This window comes from Heterocephalus glaber, unplaced genomic scaffold (assembly GCF_053883595.1).
Source record: "Heterocephalus glaber isolate CG9 unplaced genomic scaffold, H.glaber_assembly_v1.0 deba00000281, whole genome shotgun sequence".
NCBI lineage: Eukaryota > Metazoa > Chordata > Mammalia > Rodentia > Bathyergidae > Heterocephalus > Heterocephalus glaber.
Genome location: NW_028258139.1, coordinates 28,885,382 through 28,897,244, shown reverse-complemented (window position 1 = coordinate 28,897,244; position 11,863 = coordinate 28,885,382). Strand labels below are relative to the sequence as shown.

General features: G+C 37.0%; 1 long non-coding RNA gene across 3 annotated transcripts in view; it reads left to right on the top strand.

The window, feature by feature from the left end:
* Positions 1 to 10,240, top strand: part of LOC106008792 (uncharacterized) — a 100,114-nt gene extending 89,874 nt beyond the window's left edge. For all 3 annotated transcript variants that reach the window (XR_015441527.1, XR_015441529.1, XR_002392115.2), the window contains one exon: positions 7,098 to 10,240. This is a non-coding gene — a long non-coding RNA (uncharacterized LOC106008792). The remainder of the gene's footprint in view (positions 1 to 7,097) is intronic.
* The last annotated feature ends 1,623 nt before the right edge of the window (positions 10,241 to 11,863 follow it).

Sequence of the window (11,863 nt, the reverse complement as noted above, 5' to 3'; positions counted from 1 at the left end):
TGGGCAACTGAGGTTTTCTTCATAAAAACTTTTCCTACACCAATGTCTTCAAGAGTTCTACCTAACCTCTGTTCAAGCCAGTTCAGCATTTCTGTTTTAATATTTAGATCTTTAATCCATTTCAATTTCAGTTTAGTGCATGGTAAGAAATAGAGGTCTAGTTTTAATCTTTGGCAAGTTGAAATTCAATTTTTCCAGGACCATTTATTAAAGAGGCTATGTTTCCTCCAGTGAGGGTGTTTGGCTCCTTTGTTGAAGATGAGGTGGCTGAGTGTGTCTGGAGTTGTTTCTGCACCTTCTATTCTGTTGCACTGGTCTTCAGGTCTGTTTCTTTGCCAGTACCATGCCAGTACCATTTTTATCACAGTAGCTTTGTAGTATAGTTTCAAGTTGGGGGTTTTGATATCCCCTGCCATGTCTCTGTTGCCTAGAACTGCTTTTGCTATTCTGGGTCTCTTCTTGTTCCAAATGAATTTTTGCATTGTTTTCTCAAGGTCTGTGAAGTGTTCTGGTGGGATTTCAATTGGGATTGCATTGAATCTGTATAGCAATTTTGGAAGTATGGCCATTTTCACTATGTTGATTCTTCCTACTCAGAAACAGGGGATGTCTTTCCATATTCTGATATCATCTTCAAACACTCTTTTCAGAGTGGTATAGTTTTCAGAGAAGAGGTCTTTGATTTCTTTTGTCAGGTTGATTCATACGTATTTCAGTTTCTTGGATGCTATTGTGAAAGGAATTATTTGCCCTATTTCTCTCTCAGTGAGTTTGTTTTTTATGTAGGGGAAAGCCATTGATTTTTTTGCGTTGACATTGTATTCAGCTACTTTACTGAATTTGGTTATTAAGTCTAGAAGACTTTTGGTGGAGTTGTTGGGGTCTTCTATGTAGAGTATCATGTCATCTGCAAATAATGACAATTTGACTTCTTCATTTCCTATCTTTATTCCTTTTATTTCTTTCTCTTGTCTAATTACTGTGGCTAATGTTTCCAAGACTATATTTAACAGGAGTGGTGATAGTGGACATCCTTGTCTTGTTCCTGATTTTAGTGTGAAGAATTTCAGTTTTTGACCATTTAGTATGTTATTGGCTCTTGGTTTTTCATAGATGGCTTTTATCAGATTGAGGTAGAGATAGTCTATTCCAACTTTTTGTAGGGTTTGTATCATAAATGTATGTTGGATTTTGACAAATGCTTTTTCTACATCTATTGAGATGATCATATGATTTTTGTCCTTACCTCTATTGATATAGTGTATTACATTGGTTGATTTGCGTATGTTGAACCATACCTGCATCCCTGGGGTGAATCCCACTTGGTCAGGGTGTATGATGTTCTTGATGATCTTTGGCATTCTATTTGCCAGTATCTTATTAAGGATTTTTGGATCTCTGTTCATTAGTGAGATTGGCCTATAGTTTTCATTTTTGGTTGAGTCTTTCTCTGTTTTGGGGATCAAGGTGATAGTTGCTTCCAGAAATGAATTTGAGAGTATTGCTTCCTTTTCAATTTCACTGAAGAGTTTAAACAGTAGTGGCAGTCATTCCTGTCTTAATGTCTTGTAGAATTCAGTAGTGAAGTCATGAGTAACTGGGCTTTTCTTAGTTGGTAAATTTTTAATTACGTTTTTAATTTCATTGAATGTTATTGCATCATTTAGAATATTTAGGTCTTCTTCGTTCAAATTTGGTAATTCATAAGTATCTAGGCATCTGTACATTTCTTCTGTGTTTTCCATCTTATTGGCATATAGGTTCTGGAGGTAGGTACTGATGACCCTCTGGATTTCTGCTGGGTCCATTGTAATTTCATCCTTTTCATTCCTAATTTCATGGATTTGGGCCTTTTCTTTCCTTTTTCTGATAAGGTTGGCTAAGGGTTTGTCAATTTTGTTGATTCTTTTGAAGAGCCCACTCTTGACTTCATGGATTTTTTGTGTCATTCTTTAGTCTCCATTGCATTGATTTCTGCTCTGATCTTTATAATTTCCTCCCTTGTATGAGCTTTGGGGTTGTCCTGTTCTTGTTTTTCTAGAAGCTTGAGGTCCAGCATCAGGTTGTTTAATTGGGTTCGTTCTGTTTTCCTAATGTGAGTATTCAGTGCTATGAATTTCCCTCATAAGACAGCTTTCATTGTGATCGATAGATTCTGATATATTGTATTGCCATTGGCATTTAATTGGAGGAACTGTCTGATTTCTTCTTTAATTTCCTCTGTGACCCATTGGTTATTCAGAAGTGTGTTGTACAATTTCCATGTGTTTTTGAAATTCTTGCAGTTTCTTTTGTTACTGATCTCTGATTTTATCACACTTTTTTCTTATAATATACAGGGGATAACTTTAATTCCTTTAGGACTTACTTAAACATGTTCTATGAGCGAGTATGTGGTCTATTTTGAGAACGACTCCTATGCAGCTGAAAACAATGTATATTTTGATTTTGTGGGGTGGAACACTCTGTAAACATGTGTTAAGTTTATTTTTTCAAGAGTTTGATTGAGTTCTAGTATTTTGTTGATTATTTTTTGTTTAGCTGATCTACCTATTTGTGACAGTAGGGTATTGAGGTTCCCCACTACTATTGTATTAGTGCTTATTTGATTTTTCATGTCCATAAGTATTTGTTTTATATAGTTGGGCACACTAGTGTTTGGTGCATATATATTTACGATTGTCATCTCTTCCTCTTGGATTGTTCCCTTTACAAAGATGTAGTGTTCTTCTTCATCTCTCTTAAACAGTGTTGGTTTGAAATCCACTTGATTTGCAAAGAGGATAGCTACTCCTGCTTTTTTTTCAGGTTCTTGTCCCATGGAATATTGTTTTCCACCCTTTAACTTTCAGTCTATGAATTTCCTTTTGAATTAAGTGTGTTTCTTAAATGCAGCATATTGTTGAATCTTGCTTCTTGACCCATTCTGCCAGTCTATTTCTTTTGATTGTTGAATTGAGACCGTTAACATTGATGGTTATAACTGATATGTATTGACTCATCATTGTCATGTCTTTTTCTTTCTGTTGGATTCTCCCCCTTTGTGTTTATTTTCTCCCCCCCATTAAGTTTATTGGTACATTTTAGGTATAAAATACAGTTACATTCATCATTGGGATCTTGCACCTTTACATGATGTATCTTGGTTCTTATTTTTTTCCCCTTCCCCTGCTCTCCCTTTACCCCCTCCACCCTTCCCTATTTGTAAAGACTGTTTCCATTTATTTCCATTTCTCATATTTTTTCTTTTCCCTTCTTTCCTTTCCCCTACCCCTCCCACTTCCCTTGCTCCTTTAGAACTTTACTTTCTATTACACAATATCAATTATACATTATGAAAATTACAATATCAAGATGTAGGAGACATTACCACTGATTTTACAGAATTTAAAAGGGTATAGAAAGCATATTACAAAATTCTTTTTTGAAATAAATTTGACAACTTCAAAGAAGTACTTTGGAAGACAAATTAATGAAACTAACTCTGGAGGAAATATAAAATTTGAATAGCACCTATTAAAGAAAGTATATTCCTAGCTTGAAAACCTACGTATATGATAAGAACAGGCTTGCTTACATTTTAACTGATAAATTATATCAAACATTTAAAGCAGAAAAAAAAGGAACACTTCTCCCCTCATTTTAAGAAATCAACATTGTGCTAATCTTAAAAGTGGATAAAGAAAATAGAAGAAAAAAGTATGAACATAGACAGAAATTTGTTTAACAAAACAAACTATGAGAAGTCAGATCTGGCAGAATGTAGAAAGTAGTTTTATTACAGGGATGGCAATGTTGGTTCAGCATTGGAAGATCCACCCCCAGAAGTCATCATTTTAACAGAGAAAAGGAAAAATCCATATGATCCTGTCAGTAGTTGTAGAAAAAGTATCAGACTAAATTCTACAGCTGTTCATGGTAAAAGCTATCAGGAGACTAGAAGTAGAATCTTCTCAACAGATTAAAGACATGTACTCCATACTTCCAGCAAAAACGCCTTATATGAATAGAGAAGATACAATGTTTTCTCCCTAAGGTGGGGAACAAGGGCAGATATGCCTTCTCTTCATCTGTCCATTAAACTTTGAAACATAGGCCTAAACCAAAATAGTCTGGCAATAAAATGATACAATTAGGATAGGATTGGCAAGGTAGAAGCAAAATCTTTATATGTAGATGAAATGATCATCTACAGAGAAAATACTAAGAAATCTCTAGGAACCCCTAGAACTTGTATTTGAATTTAGCAGGATTAGAAAACACAAGGTATATATAAAAATTCAGGTCTATGTATACTTGCTACAAATGAAGAATTGGATATTGAAATTTAAAAGTTATGTAGGAGTACAAAGGACCTAGAAAAGTAAAAAGGAAAAGAAAAAAAAAAGTGTTGGAAGACATTTAGTACCTAATTTTAAGACTTCCTCTAAAGCTACAGTAATCAAGGCAGTGTTGCCGTAAGGAAAGACATACAGATCAGTGTAATAAAACAAAGAATCTAGAAATAGAACCACACATATATGGTCCACTGAGTTTTGAAAGATTATTTAACATTAACATTTTATAGAATATAAACTCAATTCAAGAGCAGAGGGAAAGATAGTGTTTTCAGCAAATGGCACTAGAACACCTGGTATCCATATATAAAAAATTAACCTCAACCCTTTATTTCCATACATAAAAATAACTTGAAAGGATCTATCAACCTAAATATGAAAGAGTAAAACTATAAAACTTTAAGAAGAAATTATAAGGGAAAATGTTTATGAATTTAGGGTAGGCAAGAACTTCCTAGGATACAAAAAACATGTTGTATAAAAGAAAAAAATTGATAAATGAGATTCTATCAAAACGTAGAACTTTAAATGACATCATTAAAATGAAAAGTAGTCCTTAAACAGACCATATTTACAATGCATACAAACTATGAGCAGAATATCTAAAGAACTCTTACAGCTCATTAATAGCAACCCAATTAAAAAGTAGACACAAGAAGATGATAAATAGCCAGTACATCATAAGGAAAGGTGTGCAACTCTAGAATCAGAAAAGTACTAATCAGTACAATAACAAGATTGAATTATACACTCATTAGGGAGATGAAGTTATAAGTTTTAAAAGCCTTGTCATGACTTTTTCTTTTTGTTGGATTCTCCCCCTTTGCATTTAATTTGTCACGCCCAGTGGGTTCATTCTGCTGGGGTTCCTGGAGTTGTGATCCTTGTTGTCTTTTCCTAGGATATTGTCTAAAATTTTTTGGAGTGCTAGTTTGGTATTCCTGAAGTTTCTAAGGTGCTCTTTGTCATGAAAGTATCTTATTTATCCATCAATTTTGAAAGAAAGTTTTGGAGGGTACATCAATCTGGGTTGGAGGCTGTTTTCCTTTAGGGCTTGAAATATGTCACTCCAAACTCTTTTTGCCTTGAGGGTTTGCATTGAGAAGTCTGGTGTGGTTCTGATGGGCTTTCCTTTGTATGTGATTTGTTTCTTTTCTCTAACTGTTTGTACAACTTTGTTCTTCTCTTGGGTCTCTGGAATCTTAACAATTATATGCCTATGTGTAGATTTTTTTTGATCAAGGCTAGTTGGAGTCCTATATGCCTCATTTGTCTATATGTGAAGTTCTTTTCCCCTACTTGGGAAATTTTCTGCCATCAGTTCTTTGAAAAGTTTTTTTTTATGTCATCTGCACTCTCTCCTGTTTCTTCATTGACTCCAATCAGTCTGATGTTATTCTTCTTTGCATCATCTAGCAGCTGCTGGATTGATTTCTCATGGTCCCTTACAAATTCAAAGAAATATTTTTTTTCCTGGTCACTAATTGCAATCTTATCTTCTATATCTGAAATTCTGTCTTCACATAGGCTCATTCTGCTGCATAAACATTCAATGGAGTTTTTAATCTCCTGGAAATGTTTTGCATTTGGTTTTTGAATTCCATTTGTTTCCTATGTTGGAATTCCATCATGTTCCTCTGGACCTCTATTTTTTTATCTGTGTCCTCTCTAGATTTATTAATCATGTCTTGCACTATGGGCACAATCTCTGCTGATATCTGAGTAATTATTTCTGATTTTTTTTTTTTGGAGATCCTTTTTCTTTGCAGGTCAGGGATTCCATGTGGTTGAGTATCAGATTGTTTCATCTCGTTGCCATTTGTTGCTTTAGGTGATCTGGAAGTCTGGTTTTGAGACTTGTTTATGCATCTTCTCATTTCTATGGGGGTGGGATTTGTGTTGCTGGTGCCCACACGTCTTACTTCCTCTGCACTGGGGGAAGCTCTTCACCTCTGGGCTGGGAGTGGTGGTATGGCAGCCTGGAAGTTTCACCTCCTATATGCTGTGGGAGCTCTGCTCCTCTGCACTGGTGGTGGTGGTATGGTGGCCTGTAAGGTTCACCTCGTGTGCCCTGGGGAAGCTCTGCTCCTCTGCACTGGGGGATAAGGGGGGTGGTACCTTGAGCTCTTTATATCTGCTCACTATTAGTCCTCTATCAGAAGAGTAGCTGGGTGTGTTTTTATTCTGTTAGTTCCTTTTCTTTTACCATGAAGAAAATTTTTAATTTGATACCATCTCATGTGTTAATTATTGTTACCATTTCCTGTGTGGTTGCTTTCTTTTCCTCTGCTCTCTTTACCTGTGCCTATGGCTTCAAGTGTTTCCTGTATGTTTTCTCTTAGCAGTTTCAATGTTTCAGGTCTTATATCTAGGTATCTGATCTATTTTGAATTTATTTTTGCAAAATCTTCTGCAGACTTCTACAAGTGCATATCTAGTGTTCTCAGCACCTTTTAAAAAGAGGTAGCCTCCCCCACCCAAATATATTTTTGGCTCCTCTGTCCAGAATCAGATGGTTTTGTTTTTGTGTCCTTTGTTCTATTCCATTGGTCTATGTGTCCATTTTTTGTGCCAGTGTCATGCTTTATTGTTTCTAAGGCTTTGCAGCATAATCTGAAATTGGTTATTATGATCCCTACATCCTTGGTCTTTTTTCTTAGGATTGGTCTGCTTTTCTGGATCTTTTTTGTTTCTATATGAATGTTAGGATTGTTTTTTTCTAGTTCTATGAATAATATCAGTATTTTGATCTTCATAAAGGGCAAGTCCTGTCCCCAACATGACACCTCTTCTGCAGCCTGTGGACCAGCAAGTGATCTGTACCTGCAAGAAGCTGTACACAAAGGTGTTCTTCACCAGGTGTTTTAATGTCAGTGAAGAGATGACCTTGACTCTGGAAGATTTCTAGAAGAAACAGTTCAATGTCTTCCACTGCATCAACCTCATTGACAAGGCCTGGAAAGATGTCACATACCAGATCTTAAACTCAGCCTGGAGGAAACTGTGCCCAGAATGTGTCACTGAGCATGACTGTGAAGGGTCTGAGGCACAGGCAGGGGAAGAGTTTGTGTCCATGGGCAGGAGTATGGGTCTGGATGCCAGTGGTGCAGACACAGAGGAGCTTGTTGAGGACCATGAGGAGGAGCTGACCCTGGAAGAACTCACTGAACTCCAGAGTGAGCAGCAGAAGGCGCTGTTGAGGCACGTGCCACTGAAGAAGAGGAAGATGGGGAGGAGGTTGGCAGTGATGTGATAAAACCCATTACAGAAAATGGAATGAATGCTGGGGTTTCTTTGAGAAGCTCCACCTCAACATAACTGTAAGGAACACAGTGCTGAATCTGATGAGTGGTAACCTGGTCTCTCATTTCTGGATGGAAATTACAAGCAGCACAGGAAAAAAACAAGTGACATTAGACAGGCTTTTGATCAAAATTGACCCTGCATATAAGAGCCAAAGAAGAGAGGAACCCCTGAAGGAGGTCTCCCTGATGTCCTTATGGAGGGGCATCGCAGAATTCTAAGAGAGAGGAGAGAGCAGTGGGAATCAGGAGGACTTTATTTTAGGTGCACACAGCCTCAATGGACTCCTGTCAAAAGAAAGAGCAATGAACAAAGAAAAGTTCCAGTTTTTATATATTTGGTTGAAGAAAGGTGGTCTTTCTAGTGATGTAGCACATGAGTTTACTGGCATAGGATGAGAGCAGACAGTTTTGTAACTTTGCTTTGAATGGAGACAGTGTCTTATGACTCATATGAGAAGAGAGTGTCATACACTTTGTTTATGGGCATAGTTGTCAATTTCATCAGAATGAGGTGAGGCACTGCCTAAGGCTGGGCAGAACGTGTTTTTCTTTAAGTTCTGCTTCAGGGGCTCCCCCTCCAAACAGTGACCTCCTCCACATCCACCTTCCAGTCCTCCATACAGAAGTCGCCTCAAGCAAGTCTAGTGTTCTCTCTCTTCATGCCATGCTGTACTTTGTTTCCTATTTTTTTGTGGTTAGAAAATACACATGGTTCTGAACTGATTAACCTTATGGGAAAATTTGGTTCTGGGCTGGGAATTTAGCTCAGTGGTGCCGCTGCCTGCCTTGCAAGTGCAAGATACTGAATTTGATCCCTAGTACCAAAAAAAAAATTTGGTTCAGTTCACAACCAAAATTGGTTAGTGGCCATGTCTGTAGGGGTCAGAATGGTTTATCCTTATTTACAATGAAACCTTATGGAGCAATTTGATTCAGTTCATGACCAATTCAGTTTGTGACCAGAATCGTGAAACAGATTCTGTTCGTGAACTGAGGTATCATTGTAATTAACATCAGACTGAGACTTAATGGCAGCAACTGATTCAGCTCTTCTAAAAGTCTGATTCCAGTGGCATGGACTGATAATGGGTTGAAGTCATTTCTTTTTTAATAAGTACAGGATGCAAGTCTTTGCTTCTAATGAAAAGACTTAGTGAGTGGGCTCCATTGTTCTTATAAGCATTCTTGTACTTTCTAACCAGATACTTATCGCATGAACATCATGGGGTTGCTTAGAGAAACGAGAAAGGAAAAAGTAGATTACACAGCAGCTATTCCTCTTTTCCTACTCCTGCCTCACTTTCAGTACAGTGCAGACAAGAATGAGTTCAGAACCTTAAGTACATGGAAAGAGATCTTAATTTTCAGCTGGACAGGTTTAAGAAGTGAGACTACACATATAATGAATTCTTGCTAAGATCCCAGTGGGATATTTGCTTCCCTTCCTTTCCTCTTACAGAATGATGTTCCTAAACACCACAGCTGGAATTCTGATTATTTTTCTTTGTCTATGGCTGTGGTCAGAGGATTTTAGTTTTAAATTGCAGATTCCCAGGTCTGTCCATCAGGGTCAGATTTAATCTCTGTGAGATGGGAATCTTTGAATTTATAATTCAGATATTTCTGATGACCAATGCCTTAGTTCCTTTCTCTTTGTTGGGGCACAATACCTGAGACCCACAAATTAAAGGAGGAAATGTTTATTTTGGCTCACAGTTTGTAGAGGTTTCAGTCCACAGTCAGCTGGGTCCAAGGCAGGGTGGCATGGCAGGGGAGGAACAGATGAAACATGGCGGAGATGAAAGGAGGTAGAGGCATAAACACACTTCCAGGCAGGCCCACAGTGACTCGCCTCTTCCCACCAGGGTTCACCTCCCAACATCACCCCCAATTAGGATGGTCCAGTCCCTTTCACAAAGCCCCACCTATGAGCACATGAGGCTTTGGGGGGACATCTAGATGTAGACCACAACCCACCAGTCAGATTTAGGATCCACCAGTCTACCGAATAGGGCAACATCTATTAGCATGGCTCTGTGGCTTCCTGTGATGCCCCTTTCCAGCCCTCTGCCCCTTCCAGCTCATGTTTAGTGATTTCTCCTATGCTGTTCCTACCTTCACGTTGGCCAGAGCCCCATGGCTTCCCAGCCATGGCAGGTTCTGTGCACACCCAAGCTGTTTATGCTCATGCTTTACCCCATACCTGCAAAACTTTTGCACCAGGTGTGTGCTGGTTGGACTCAACATGCTGTAAGGGCCAGTTTAACCTGCACTACCATCTCTGTTTCCCGCTAACCACCCTTCTGCCTGCAGAATTAATTGATTTCCTTAATTCAGTGAACACTTTGTTTCTTTTATAGCTACAGTAACATATTTCCACTTCCAGAATAGGCACAAACAGCCAAATTGTGGGATGAAGTATTTTAAATAGATCAGAGCATTTAAAATTATTTTTATGCTTAATTTCAGCCAAGATGAAAATAACACTTGTTTTATCAAGAAATACAGAAGTGAGCTTATAATAAATTAAGCCTCCAAACCTCAAGAACAACAAAAAACTTCCCATCTCTTCTCCCTAGTCCCAATTTCCTCAAGCACTAGTTTTAAAAAATCAAAAATTTTGACTAGATAACACAAAATTGAGTAGAATAAAAGAGGAAGTTGCTATTTCTGTTGCCAGATGCTGTTTTCTCTCACACTGTTATTAGTTTCTTGGTGCTCCTCCAGGGATAGTCTGAATTTTAAATGCATGTTCAAATGCACACAAATAAACAGAAACCATGCATTTCTGTATACATGTCGCTCCTTGCTTTTATTATTTAACAATTCTTTTGGAGATCTGTTGCACATTTGAAAATAAAGACATTTCTCATTCTTTTGGTGGTGTATTATTTCATTGCTATGAGCTCTATTGTAATTTATTTAACTGGTGGAAAACTACTGATGGAAATTCAGCATGTGTAACTTTTGCTACTGTGAATAACTTTTCAGTGCATATATGTCATCGTTTCAGAGATACCTGTGGATAAAAGTAGAATTGCTGATGTACCTTTTCATATTTAACATACATTTCCAAGTTGCTCCTTATGGAGCATATATGAACCTATGTTCCCACCACAAATGTACTTGTTAAATCTTTGTGTTATTAAGATTTTTGTACTTTTTGCAGACCTAGTATTTAAGGAAGGAGTGATATTTACTAAGAGCTTTATTTTGCATTTCCCATTATAAGGGGCCTGCACATCTGTTCATGTGGCTAAAAGCCAGTTGTATTTATTTTCTGTAAATACCTTCCTTCTCATGATATATTGAAAATAATCAAAATTATCAGTTCTTTTCCCCCTGTGGTCTCTGGAATTTATGTCTTAGAAAGATATTTATTGTGAAAAATTATTTTTAAAAATTACACCTCAAATTTCAAAAATTGTTTCTCTCCAGGTGATTTTTATGATTTTATATTGTGGTGTGAATATTTTATCTATCTGGAATTTTCTCTGTTGTGAAGACTGAAGTAGGAATCAAACATAGTTTTTTTTTTTTTCTCATGTGGTAATCCAGTTACACTGACACTAGTACTTAAATAATCGATATTTTCTCAACTTGTATGCAAAGCGCGCGTATCACACATGTATTTGAATTCAATACATATTGATTCTGGCCTCCATTTTGCTTCAGTGTTTTTAAGGTTCAAGTGACAATGAAATGCTATCTTAATTTCTGTAGTCCTTATAAATTGTTTTGGTGTCTGTTTAGTTTCTATCTCATCCTTCTTTATTTCAGGATATGCTGGATATGCTGAAAATACATATTTGAAAACAAACTTTTCTATAAAAGTACCTATTTGAGGGCCGGGGATTTAGCTCAGTGGTTTTGCTGCCTGCTGCGCAAGCGCAAGGACCTGGTACCAAAAAAAAAAAAGAGTACCTATTTGAAATTTATCATTGAAATAAATTCATAATTTTTATATGGAGTCAGAATTATATAGATCCGGGAATACCTTATACATCTCTGTGACTTTTAGGAATATTTTTAAGTTTCTTCATATAGATCTGTAGATTTCTCATGAAATGTTTTTCTAAGTAAAGTAAATCCTTGGATTGTGAGTAATTTGTTCTGCAAATGTTCTGCAAGACAAGCAACCATTTCTAATAAATTTTAACTTGATAAATGCATGATGTTTCACAATATGAGTAGTACATGATGTTAAACTTCACATGACAA